The sequence below is a fragment of the Pituophis catenifer genome, unplaced genomic scaffold (assembly GCF_029215685.1).
Source record: "Pituophis catenifer annectens isolate HBS135680 unplaced genomic scaffold, rPitCat1.0.hap2 SCAF_7, whole genome shotgun sequence".
In the NCBI taxonomy this organism is placed as follows: domain Eukaryota; kingdom Metazoa; phylum Chordata; class Lepidosauria; order Squamata; family Colubridae; genus Pituophis; species Pituophis catenifer.
In genome coordinates, this window is record NW_027256887.1 from 86921932 (window position 1) to 86935902 (window position 13971).

The following is a 13971-nucleotide window of genomic DNA, read 5'->3' on the forward strand; positions in this document are numbered from 1 at the left end:
TCCATAGGAAAAAATTGCATTCCTCTAGAGAGTGATCTGTCTTAATGAGCTCAATGGGCTATTTCTGAATAAACATGTCTGTAATTGTACTCATCTCCTTAATAAGCCAGCTTCAAATTGCAGTGATAGAGAAACGGATCTGACAACTTTTTTAAAAAAAAAAACAGAGGCGAAAATAGCTAGCAGTGTGTGATATATATCATCAGACATAGTTACACTGCTCTGGAAACAACCATTATCCCAGGATGTGGGAGGAAGAAAAAGAAAGTTGGGTGTGGTTTTCGCTTTGGATTTCAGGACAAACGGAACCACAAAGAATTATTTCCAAATATATTTAGAATTTCCTAAACCACTCGATTTTGCTGCTGAAGCTAGCTTCAAATTGATATAGGTCGTCCTCAACTTGCAACCATTCGTTTAGTGGCCGTTCAAAGTTACAACGGCACTGAAAAATGTGACGTGATCAGTTTTCACACTTACAACCACTGCAGCCATCCCCGTGGGCACGTGATCAAAATTCGGACATGTGCAACAGCTGCACTGTCCCGGGGTCATGCAATCACTATTGGTTACCTTCCCAGCCAGTATTCGACAAACAAAGCCAATGTGGGAAGATGGATTCACTTAACAACCATGTGATTTACTTAACAACTGCAATGATTTGCTTAACAATTGTGGCAAAAGAAAAAAACCAACAACATGAAACAGCATAATATAGATGTAAAAAAAATCGTACTACTGAGATCCATAATAATCCAAAGATTCACACACATTGGCTGCATTCACATAATATACATAACCCTATTCCAAAATGAACTCATGTTCTTAATTTATGTAGTGTATCTAACCATAAACGAAATGGGATGTGTTAGCACAAACAAGCTAAAAAACAGCAACAAGGATCCCTACCTCTAACCATAGTTAAAACTAACAAAGCTCAGTATCTTGTGTGAATGTGATCTTCCACTTGACTCGATTAAGCATATCACGTAATTGCAACCTCTTTCTTCTTCCTTTCCCTTTCTATACTTTTGAAAGAGGAGTGGAAACAATGGTTCAAATGGTCTTTTTATTGTATTGAGATTTTTGTTGTTCACTGTCCAGAGTTCCTTCTGGTATATGGGCAGCCATGTAAGTTTGTTTAATAAATAAAAATAATTAAAACTAGCAGGCTTAGAAAATTGCAGTCACGCAAATGCAACAAAATGCCTTGCTCCTTGTACAACATACAATATGCTACCCTTGGACCCCATTTCATTGCAATTTAGAAGTAGAAATGTCCCATTTTTAATGGGATTTTTTAAATTTTATAGACTTGGGGTTTTAAAATGGGAGGCTGATTGATTTAATATTTTTTAATTATCTGAACTTTTGTATTGTATGTATTTTAATTTTGGCTGTTCACCGCCCTGAGTCCCCTTGGGAGAAGGGCGGTATACAAATTAAATAAATAAATAAATAATCACGATGGTACTCAGGAGCACCAAGATGTCCAAAGATGGAATGTGGTGGACATACTGGCTCTACTTGAATGTATAATTTGGAGATTCGGGTTTAATGATTCCTTGACAAAAAGTAAATAGGAAACTTTCTAGTAAAAACCAAAGCATTTCCTTCCAGACTGATCTTTATTCATATATTCAAGCATTCCACACCTGTTCATTGTTTTTTTTTTTTTTTGGAAGTATGCCCAAGTCCTAACAACAACAACACACACACACACACACACACAAAGTAGAGGGAGATATAAGAAACATCAAGGTTGTGTGTCTGGGGTGAGTCCATGTATGGATATGGAATGACAGGGAGTAACTTCACCAGTTTATCTTCTAGTAAAAGGGTATTTCCTGATAAGAGTCATGTTCCCATTGAATCATTTTGTATGAATACCCCCCCCAGGGGGGTTTTCTCATCTCTCTTTGATCAAATATCCTTGATAGCATACAATTAACTGTCAGAATGCCAGCTATCCAATACAACCCATGACTAAACTTCACTGCAAACGAGCTAACCGTCTGTCTTCTTCCGAATGAATCACCTGTAAATTCTCAAATTCCAAAAAATCATAAGATTGTCAAATATTTAATGTCAATCGAAATGCCAATTCAAATATTTGCCCAGTTATTCCCACAAATATTTGACTGGGTAGGTAGGCCACTGCCAAAGACTCTTCTGGGATCACAAAACTGTGACGGAAGAATTTTGGCAAAGAATTTGGTCCATCTCTTTTCTGAAGCAATTACACAGAGGCTCGACAACACAACTTAAAATGTCCACCATTACCATCCACATGGAACAATAAGTAAATCACAGAGAGTGAGGCAGTTCTCAAGCAAGATTGGTTTCGGTGATACAAGCTGATGCCGGCCACGAGGTACGATACAAACCACAAACAAATTAAAATGCCTTACAAGGATTCAGATTATTCATGTGGACAACACACAGAGCCCCTTTCCAAGGAGACGGGCGGTTAAGAAATATGAAATATAAATAAATAAATTTGCCTTTGTCTCTTTCTCCCTAGAAATGCCAAGAATCAAACTATATGCAATATCAGAAGGTAAGTAAGTACGTTGTTCTTCAAATGCAAACCTTCTCTTTGCCCTAAACTCACCAGCTAGTCACCATCTCTTAGCATCCACCCCACTTGTCCATTATGTGCTATGAAATGAAATGAAAATACAGACGGGGTTACAATGGCAGTAGTAATCTATGAGGATTGTACACCGCCCAGAGTTGCCTTTTGTGAATTAGACAGATGTACAATTTTGATAAATACAAATGATAGTAAGCATTCATAATCCTATCGCATTATAACGGTTCCAAGAGATACACGAGAAACGATTTCCTATTTTAGATGGAATGAGAAAGGCACAATCAGCCTAAAGGCAAATCATGGGATAAGGTGAATTAAGAATGATTTGCCTAGGGGGGTTTTGAACTAGTACCTATTTTTCCCCAAACTGGGCTTGGGGTATCCCTCTTCCAACTTAGCTAAGGAGGAAGAATGGTCAGTTGGTCATGGTCCTACACACTCTCAGTTCTTTAGCTCTAAAATGGGAATAGTAATAAAATGGCCTAGGTAGTGAAACATGTTAAAAACATAATACAATAAAGCAGTGGATCTCAGCCTTTTCTTCACCACGGACCCCCTTTAAATACCTTTTGTGGCCAAGGACCATGGCTACAGACCACCCAGACTTAACTCAAGAGTTAAATCATAACATTTCTTCAAGCCTTTGCAGGCCCCCTGTGACAACCCCCCCCAGGGGTCCATGGACCACAGGTTGAGAACCACTATAATAAAGGATTAAAGAAAGACTGTGTTTAACTTACCACTCGGGCTAAACTATCAAAATCTCATATAGTCCTCAACAAGGAAGAGGCTAAAATCATCCCAAGCATCAAATCCATTTGCAGTCAGGAACGTTGCAGCTTTCTTTCATCTGCTACTGGAAGACTCCTGAATCAGCTGCAGGCAAATGAAAGGAAGGGGTGGGTGGGAAAAACACGCCAATGAAGCTTCCATTTCCAATTCATTCTGCTCTCTGAGTGGGGAGGTCAACAATTTACACAAAGCAATTCTCCCAAAATATTTATTTGGGGGGTGGTGGTGGTGTCTTGTCTTGTCTCTTCCGCCTCCTTCCTACCAATGGCAATTCAGCAGATGTCGTGAAAAGACCAACAAGCTCTTGAGAACTAAGCATTTGCTGTGGATGCCAGTCCCGGATCGGTACAAAAAAGGTTATAAAAGAGACATTTCATTTTTTTTTAGTGAAAATATTTCTTGTTATATTCTCCTTTTCCAAGCACAGGTGCTTCCATGTTTTTCCCCAGAAGCAGAGTGGGAAAGAAAAAAATATATAATAAATCCGGTACGAACTGTTTGTGCTGTACAAATTGCAGAACTTAGCACATACTCCTAGCTGTAACATAATGAGGCTGCTTCAACTGTGTCCGTATCCTTTCTTGCCAATCTGTGATGCAAGAAGCTGCCTTGAATCCAGTTTCATAACAGGTTCTCAACTCCACACCTACTCACACAGGAAAACCCTTTCTGTTCCCAATCAATCCAAGAACAGTATTCCCTTTTAACGATTAGTACAATAATCCTTGCCTCTTGTGGCCCAATTCATATACTGCCTGCATCCGTATATTTTAATAAGGTAATAATTTGACTCAAAGTTCTTTTGAGTTAAACGGAAGAAACATTCCACCTGAAAACTTACAGAACTGTAAAACAGAACTACATAAACTCACAACTTGTCAAGCAGAATAATTCTTATTTTCTTAAAACTACCTATTGTACTCCCAAACGGATGTGGATGGGGGAACTAGTATCTAAACAGATCTGGAAGACAGGAGATTCCAAAAGTCCAAAGTATCATGAATATCCATTCTGATTTCTTTCATTTGCCAGATGCTCTAAATTCCGGATTTATTTTTTTCCCCCTTTCATACACTGTAATTCCCAGTGAGTGAATAGCTAGAATACTAAGGCTGAGGGAAAAACAACAGCTTGATGATGGACCCAAAAGTCAAGTTTGAGATTTAGAGTCAAATCTCCCAGAGGCAACCTGGCCCGTGGTAGACATCAAAAAAGCAAGGTGTCAAGAGTGCAGAAAAGAGCAAAAAAGATGATTAGGGGATTGGAGGCTAAAACATATGAAGAATAGTTGCAGGAACTGGGTATGTCAACTGTCTAGTCTAATGAAAAGAAGGACTAGGTGTGGCATGATAGCAGTGTGCAATATCTAAGGGGCTGCCACAAAGAAAAGGGGGTCAACCTATTCTCCAAAGCACCTGAAGGCAGAACAAGAAGCAATGGGTGGAAACTAATCAAGGAGGGAAGCAAGCTAGAACTCAGGAAAAAATTCCTGGCAGTGAAAACAATTAATCAGTGGAGTGACTTGCCTCCAGATGTTGTGGATGCTCCAACACTGGAGGTTTTTAAGAAGACATTGGACAACCATTTATCTGAAATGGTGTAGCTTTTCCTACCTGAGCAGGGAATTGGACTAGAAGACCTCCAAGGTCCCTTCTAACTCTGTTATTCAGCAATGAGATAGATATCACCCTCCTGAGACTCTGATCAAGACCAAGGAAAGTTACTCTACAACATCAAGAGGATCAAATAATAGAAAACCAGAAATCTGCTTTCAGTCATTCAGCGGAGACTAGCCAGACAGCAAGTGCATGTAGCCATATATGTATTCTAACCAGAAAAAAAAAAAAAAATCTTCTGTCTCCAATCCTTTTAACTAGAGACAACACTGATCAAATCTGAGCCACAGTGAAGGTAAAAGTGTGTTCTGCCAATGGACTCCAGCCCTCGTCCTAGGCACACATACATGTAGAAACCCATTACCTAGCAAAGAAAAGAAAATAACAAAGCATACAATCAATCACCCGCCTGGTTCAAAACACTCACATACAGCAATGGCTCCAGCTTTCAATCTTGGTTTTCCTGAGCAATCCATTGATTCTGCCCGCCAACATGGCCCAACAATGGGGAATGAACTCTCCTGGGTATCTTCTTCTTTGGAAAAACAGGAATATTTGTATTGTTATCCATTTCTTTGTGCCTCCAAGGAGCCTACATAGTCTATCTGTAGGCTGAGATATTCTATCCTAGAGTAGTCCTGACTTCCAAAGTTGATTGACAGAAAGAGAGAGAGGGAGAGAGAGAGGGAGAGGGAGGGAGAGAGAGGGGGGAATCAAAGAAGGCAGGTGTCAGAAAGAAGAGGACAAGAGAAATAAGGTGTGACCTACAGCACTTTCATTTTTCTTCTTTTTGGAAAGTTTCGTTCTTAAGTGACAAAAAAAAAAAAAATCTAGAAAACTTGCCTGCCAGATGAGACCGGTCTCCTGTACTATTCATAGCAAGCAAGAAACTCAGCTCTCTGAGTCTTGAAATCATTCACTAAGAATAGAGGGAAATGTCAATTCCCAGCAAGAGACCTCGCCTCCTATTAGCATACTAAGGTGGCCACGTGCCCCTCTGATGGCCAAAAGCACATCCCCGACTCATCCAAGCCATACGGAGAATTGCGGAGAACGAACAATTTCCTCTCTGCCCAAACCCTGTTGTTCATTGTAAATGGGACAGAGTGGGGGTATCCTGCTCGCTTTGATGGTAATTCCAAACCAAGATCAACTTTGCTCAGCATTGCAAGGAGGTGGCCAAATCTGAGCTTTGAGTCAGCCCTCAATTATACACCGAAGGAAATTAGTCAGCAGCACGCAGCACATGTTTTGCAATGAGTAGCTGTTCAGGCTCTCATGCAATGTTGCTTCTGACAAATGCCTGGCAATGCCCGAAGCCCAGGAAAATTCCATAGACCAAAAGAAAAAAGAAAAAAGAAAAAAAAAGAAATGAAAGACAGCGGGGGAAGCGAAGACGAAAAGAGAAAAAACAAAGTGGCTGATTTGTAAAAGTATCGTGCCCGAAACCATGTTCAACTCGATCTCATTCTACAGCCTGTGTATTTATTTATTCGCTCAATTTATATAGCTGCCCATCTCTCCCATGTGATTGTGGGTAAGCTCACGACAATTAAAAAGAACGGAAGGAATAAAAAAATATAAATAAAAGCAACAGACGCAAAAGCAACAAAACATACAGAAACCTGCAAAACATAATAATCACAGCAGGTAAATATGATCAATACATCTACTTCACTGTGATCTGACTTGAAACACCATGCAGGGTTAGGGACGGTGGAGAACGGAAATATTCTCTCTTATATGTACACACACAAAAAGGAAACGAGACCCTTTCTTGTGCGTGCTGAGAAAAATAATTGGACAGAGAGTACAATCAGCTACTGATGGCATGGTGGTAAAATTAGCTCCTTTCAGGATTTGCTAAGATACAGAATGAAAGTTCTTCAGCTTTTCTTGAACCATCACACACTCCTTGGATTATAAAAAAAAAAACTATCAACTGGATAACAGAAGGAACAGCAACTGCGGTGACAGACTGAAGACAAGGGCATGCTCCTTTGGAAATAGATTAGATTGCTACATAAAGGATAAAAATCACCTCAAAACTTTGGGTTGAGAACACAAACAAATTCTAATACAGATACAGGACTCCAGGGGAGATAGATGTCCATGAAAAGTTGTCCGGATCTGACTCCAAGGTCTCCTTTTGTGCAGATAAAGAGTGGCAGATTGAATATCATCAATGTATCTATAAACTGTATTCACCCATTTCAGCTGATTCTTGATTTAATCCATTTTCCTAGGTGACAGCACAAAAATATATAAAACTATTTACTGCCATCTAATGATTGGCTGTTTACAGTCCAGATGTAGTAACCCTAATGTGAGTTCACAGTTTATAATTCATTGAGGATGAGTTTACTATAAGCTATTATATGAGAGAGAGAGAGACAGAGAGAGAAAGAGAGAGAGAAGTGTAGTGTAGTTGAGTTACCAGAATTGGACCAGAGACATCACCTTACTCAACCATGGAGCTCAGTGGATGGCTGTGGTCCAGCCCATCTCTCTTAGTGGAGTCTTCTTCACAAGATGGCTGCAATTGCCAATGAAATAATGGGAGACTGATCCCGTGTAAGGTATCTTACATCACACCAAAGGAAAACAAGACATAAATCTGAAAGCAAGCAACAAATAAATTGGTTATGCCACCCTGCATTTTTCTGTGCTTTTTTGTTGTTCAAAGTCAACAACACTAATCAAGAATGGGAGAAACTGAAATAGTGAAATAATTTTTGGCGTTAAAGATAGCCTCGTAGCCTCTTCTCTATATGAGAGATAACTCTGATTCGACGCAGGGCTGTTATCAAACAATACTACTAGCCAACACCTTTATCTCAATTTCTATAAGAAAGTACCTGAAAGCCTTAGCCACAATTTGTTCACCTTTAACTGAGTCAAACATTCAGAATAACAAGCTGATCTTTATGCATTTGCACATTCATACATATATATACATAACATACATACATACATACATACATACATACATACATACATACGTATGTGCGTATATGTATATATCCCCAGGCTGTGAGCCATTCAAAACCCGGCCGTGGAAGCAGTGGGTGAGGGTATGTGTGTGCATGCACATCCCCCCTTGTGGAAGCTGCGCACGTGTGCTCACACTTGCAGACCGCTTGCACAGAAACATCCCCTCTCCTCCCCGACGGTCCACAAAATCAGAAAGGTTGGGGAACTCTGACATAACAAGACTTAACCAAATCAGTTAAAGGCCTAGAAGCTGAATTCATAGATTACTCAAAGCTTAGTTTCACCTTGATTTTGCAAGCAAAGGTTCTGACATCTATCCATCCATCATTATCCCGGCACTCCAAAACCATTTAAAGCAGCTCCTTTTAATGAACAGCAACGAAGAGGAAAACAAAGAAATTGTCATTTTACCTTCCAGCCTGGCCCAACTAAATGCAAAATGTAAACCACGGCTGTAAGTTCCCCAGCAGGTCACAAACAAACTGTGGTAGCAGGAACCAAATCGAAAATCTCAGAAACCACTGTTCCTCATAACGTCACATTTGATTGATTTTCCTTGACGCATGGAGAGAAAACCATTCCTAAGCAATGCTTCAAAAGCTCACTTTGGAAAACTGCCAAATTCTGGGAAGAGAATGCCTAAAGCTGGAAAAGTCTGATCAGTTTGTAGGTCTCAAAGCACTAGGTATCACTACCCATCTCTTTAAAAAAAAAAACCCAACCCAGTCCTTTGAACATAGATGAAAGTTAGATGAGATTATTGTACTTGACTCAGAAGGCGGAGGGGAGGGCAAAAGAACACCAAAAAAAGGCTGCCAATCTCCAGCCCATAACCCATAAAACTGGAATGTACAAAGGGGTCAACCATTCATACTGTATCTGTATTAGTCAGCTGCAGCCCAGACCAACCTCACTGACTAAGAGCACGGGTAGCATTACAAGTAGCTGTTTCACTCACACCTGCTGCAAAGATAAACCCTCATTTTGTCTAACTGGCACTGAACTAACAGAAAAGGATGTTAATGTTATAGATGAGAAACCAGAGTTTTTTCAGCATTACAAATCTTTTTAGCGCGTTACAAATGCTGTTTTCCGGGATTCCCCCTTAAGCATGTTAAAGCAGAAACATTCCTTCTCCATTTTTCAAGCAGCAGTATGTCTAGCGCACAGAGAAAATGAGCTGAACAGATACTGCTCTAAGAGAGCAACAGCATATGACAGTTTCCTAATTCCAGAAATTATTTGAAAAGTTCCGACTGCTATAGTTATCAGTTAGAATTCGGAGAAGAACAAAAAAGATGATTAGGGGCCAGGAGGCTAAAATACTGTATATGAAAAACGGTTGCAGGAATTGGGTATGTCTAGTCTAATGAAAAGAACGACTAGGGGTGACATGATAGCTGTCTTGCAATATTTTGACAGGCTGCCACAAAGAAGAGGTGGGTCAAGCTATTCTCCAAAGCACCTGAAGGCAGGACAAGAGGTAATGGATGGAAATGGTATAGGGTCTCCTGTTTGAGCAGGAGGTTGGACGAGAAGACCTCCAACTATTAACACTGTGCATTAAATCAGGAAAGTAAATGGCATTCGTTTTTATAAAGAATTCTATTCTAATCTATTCTGTATCACATTTCTTCTGCTTATTTTTTTTTTCTCTTATATTTTTGATTTGCTAATAGATGCTTTCATTGTCTCAAGAGTAAAGTGCCTCATAGGTAATAAATTTAAACAGAAAACAGAAATGTACTACAGGTAGCCCTCAACTTACAACCATTTGTTTAGTAAGCATTCAATCTTACAATGGCACTGAAAAAAGCAACTTAGGATGGTTTTTAACACAACTGTTGCAGCATTGCCATTGTCATGTGATCAAAATCTGAATGCTTGGTAACTGGCTCATATTTATGGCGGATGGTCATGTGATCACCTTTTGTGACCTTCTGACAAGCAAAGTCAAAGAGGAAGCCAGATTCACTTAATAACCAGGTTACTAACTTACCACCTGCTTAACAAGTATGGCAGGAAAGGTCGCAAATATGGGGCTAAACTCACTTAACAACTGTCTTGCTCAGCAGAAGAAATTTTGGGCTCAATAGTGGTCACAGGTCAAAGGCTACCTGTCCTTTCCTTCTACTAATAAACTGGCTAGAGTAAGAACTATTTTTATAGCAAGTCCCACTTCAGAGGCTTAATGTGACAGGATAAGCAAATGAATATCTAAAGTATAGTTTCCATCAAAATTTCTCTCTCCATGCTGGCATCAAGACACAGTCACAAAACGATAAAGATGCCCTTCAATTGAGTTCAATTCTTGACATTTATGGACACATTCAGGTACTTTCCTTTCCTACAGAAGCCATCTTCTACTTGTAGGGTGTTTTTTAACATCCTAGTCTAGCCTACAGCCAGGATTTCCTATTCTCCTACCCAAGGGCTAACCTTAGGTTCTGAAGCTAGGCAAATATCAGGCAATTGTTGCTACCTGCTGAAACCAAGTTATATTGAGAAAAAAAGGCTAAAACTGAGCAGGCAGAGAAGTAGGCTGACTGTAAGAAAATGATGATGGGATGAATAGTGGTTGAAATGGACAGAAGGCATCTGTACCGCCAACGTCTATGGAGATTCTCAGTCATCCAAGTCATGGTTGTCCCAAAGGTGCTTTTTCAAAAGGCAACTGAACTTACTTCGTTTTTTCTTGAAGACCTTTTGCTTCTTATCCAAGAAACTTCTTCAGTTCTTCTTCTTCAGCACAGATAACCCTCTAAGTGACGTCAATGAGTCTCAGAGAGAGTACTAACGACCAGATGACTGCAGGGAAACAAAACCCTTTCATTCTCCACCATTCTGTCAGAACTAAAGAAACTTCTGGATGAAAAATGGAACATCTTCAAAGAAAAACAAAGAAAGTCCAGTTGCCTTTTGGAAAAGCACCTTTGGGACTGACTGTACAGTCAACATATCTGAAATCTGGGCAGTATCGTATAGGATACTGGACCACAAAATAGAATTTTTTTAAAACTGGTACGTTGTGTGAACTTAGCCTGCAGTTAATGGTCTAATGCAGTGTTTCTCAACCTTGGAAGCTTGAAGATGGGTGGACTTCAACTCCCAGAATCCCCCAGCCAGCAGCGCTGCTGGCTGGGGGGATTCTGGGAGTTGAAGTCCACCCATCTTCAAGCTACCAAGGTTGAGAAACACTGGTCTAATGTATCATTCAAGCCCAGGAAACTGGATTCATTAATTAAATCATGGTTTAGCTAACAGAAGGTAAATTTTCTTGCAAACACAGCATTGTCCTAAATTCCTGTTTGGTTAGCTATGGCTTGGTGAATATTTAACAACTGCTGAGTTTCACATATCACACTAGGTGAAAAGCAAACAAACCACATCATGGCTTAGCAGGTGACGTGAAACAGGTGATAAAATAGTTTATGGGAAGAGGAAATTCAGCTCTAAAAAGGCACATACTTTCAGAAAATTGTTTTTTTTTTAATTTCATGGACAATGAGGATAAAATAGTAATAAGATATCCTCTACTGTCATTTTTCTGCATACACAAAGGCACACATTAAAATGAAATTTCAATCTCCTCTCTCGAAGGAAAAAAATTCCACCCATCGAAGCGTGTCACCATCTCAAGGATAACAATAATAATAATAATATAATAACAGCCACGGTATCCAGAAAAGTGCCAAGTTATATATGTTCATTTTGAATACATAGCAGAAAAAAAGAGCTTTGGGAGATAATAGCAGATAATAACACACCTGAATGATCCCTCAGAGTCAATTTGGCTTTGAGGGGTCCTTGGTGCTCTCTGAATTTGATTGTTTTCTTGCAGATGTTTCATTACCCAATGAAACATCACAGTGTCAGGACTAGGACCAGCACTGATGAAGTTGCCTGGTTTGGGGAATGCAAGAAAACCACCAAGGTCAAAGAGCTCCAAGGACCCCTCAATTCCAACCCTGAGCTACAAATATTCTTCTTTATTGGTACAATAGTCTTTGTCAATGTGGGCTGAAAACGTAGAGGAGAAAGGGGTACAAGAAATATATGGCTCACATTCTCTCCAAAGATCAATTCAGAGTTTATGTTCCTGGTCCTATTTTACTCCCACAACAATCTTTCAGGTTGATTAAGCTAAGATATAGAAAATGAGTCCACAAAAGCAATCCACCATTATTAACTCAATTCACTCTAATCCAGTGTTTCTCAGCCTTGCAACTTTCAGATGTTTGACTTTCAGCGCCCCAAATTTTCTAGACATGACCACAGCAGAGAACTCTGGGAGGTGAAGTCCACACATTTGAAGTTTGTCCAGGTCTAGAAACTCTTTTTTGACCATACACAGGGGCCTCCTGAATCCACCCACGCATTTAACTACCCTCTCAAATGCTCAGATTGTAGTTATACAACTTCAGCAAGGTCACAGATTCCACAACTCCTGCTCTAATGAACTACCTCACATTGGCTCCATTTTTCCAGCTTTTCTAAGGTGTCCCAAAAAACCCCAACTTCTCTGAGATACAACAAGCCACCATTTCCCTAGGCACTCAGAAGACAATCTGATGGGACGCAGGATAAAAAGTTGTCTTTCAAGGAAATAACGAATATAAATAACAGGATAGCTTCAAAAATATAAATCCTTGTCTTGGAGCAAGGGGTTCTTTATTTCTACTACTGTGGGACCGCATTTCTTTGACGTTTGATTGCTGGGACTTACAAGAAACTGCGACTCACTCAGATGATTCATTCCAAGATGATGTTTTTATTGTGAGGCCCCTTCTTGGACAGTTTGCTGCTGCAGTTTGACCTCCTCCCTGAAAGATCATGGAGGACTCAGTGCAGTGTGGTTGGAGGGTGAGAAAACGTAATTCAGTTAAAAAAAGATACTATATTCTCCATGAAAACCTTACCAGAAGTAAATTCTAGCTGGGAAAAATCTCAATCCAGAATCACTCTCCATCACTGCAATGCAAATTCAGCTAGAGAAGAAGTCATATAATGATGTTTCCCATTTCTTGCCCTCTAGCATGGAAGGTTTCTTAGTTTCTGCTTCCCCTAAGCTTCTTCCTACAGTCACCTGAGGTAGATCCTAAGCAATTGATGTACTTGAGAGACTGCTTTCAAGAAGAAGAAACAAATACATCAAGGGCAAAGTTTTGTCATGGTTGCTATGGCTATTGCTGAGCATTCCCTACACCTATAATCTTCAATTCATAGGGCTTCACGTTTTGTTCAGACAGGTGCTTAGTGGAACTGGTCCCCAAAGCTGGCAAAACAGACTTCATTTTGATTTTGACAGCAAGAAACACAACATCAATATAACAGGGTGGTGGTGGGGGGAATGGATTTAGGGCAGTTTCTCCACCTGATCTGCTCTGTATAAACCATCCCCTTGGCACAAACCATGGTGGCTTGCCTCTGGAGGGCACCAGGATCAGGGAAAGTTGTTCTATGATCTGTTATATTCCTCCCTTTCTCCCAATAAAACCTTCCAAGCTTAGCCTCAAAAGGGGATAAATTTACCTCTTATGTACAAAGAGGCTAGCTGAATACACAATACATAATTTTTGGCAGACAGCCCCACATTCTTGGATAGATGGACAAGAAGACTGAACGGTAGGAAGCTGGCACTAGAAATAGTATTAATTTAAACTGGTACGGCCCCCAACTCTCAATGGCTTTGTAAATCTGGGCATTGTCTACAAAACCAATAGAGAAGCTAGCAAGTCTAATAGGCAATCTTCCTGGCACCCTTTCATTGAATTCCTACTAACCATGAAGGAAATCTTTAGTCTCTGCATCTGACTTCCTAGTAGTTTAGTAGAAAGGCCAGATATCCTTGCTAGGAACTCAACATCTTGATAGCATCTATTAGTGAATGGTGTTTTGCCTTCCCCTCGTTATGGTCCCGTCCCAGGTAACACAGCAAGAGAACTAGAAATTGTCTTAATTTCCCTTCTCTAC

At 40.0% G+C, this 13971-nt stretch overlaps 1 long non-coding RNA gene across 1 annotated transcript in view; it reads right to left on the reverse strand.

Moving 5' to 3' along the window:
- Window positions 1-13971, reverse strand: part of LOC139319698 (uncharacterized) — a 126769-nt gene that overhangs the window by 31270 nt on the left and 81528 nt on the right. The window contains exon 4 of the long non-coding RNA XR_011600642.1: window positions 3337-3472. This is a non-coding gene — a long non-coding RNA (uncharacterized lncRNA). The remainder of the gene's footprint in view (window positions 1-3336; window positions 3473-13971) is intronic.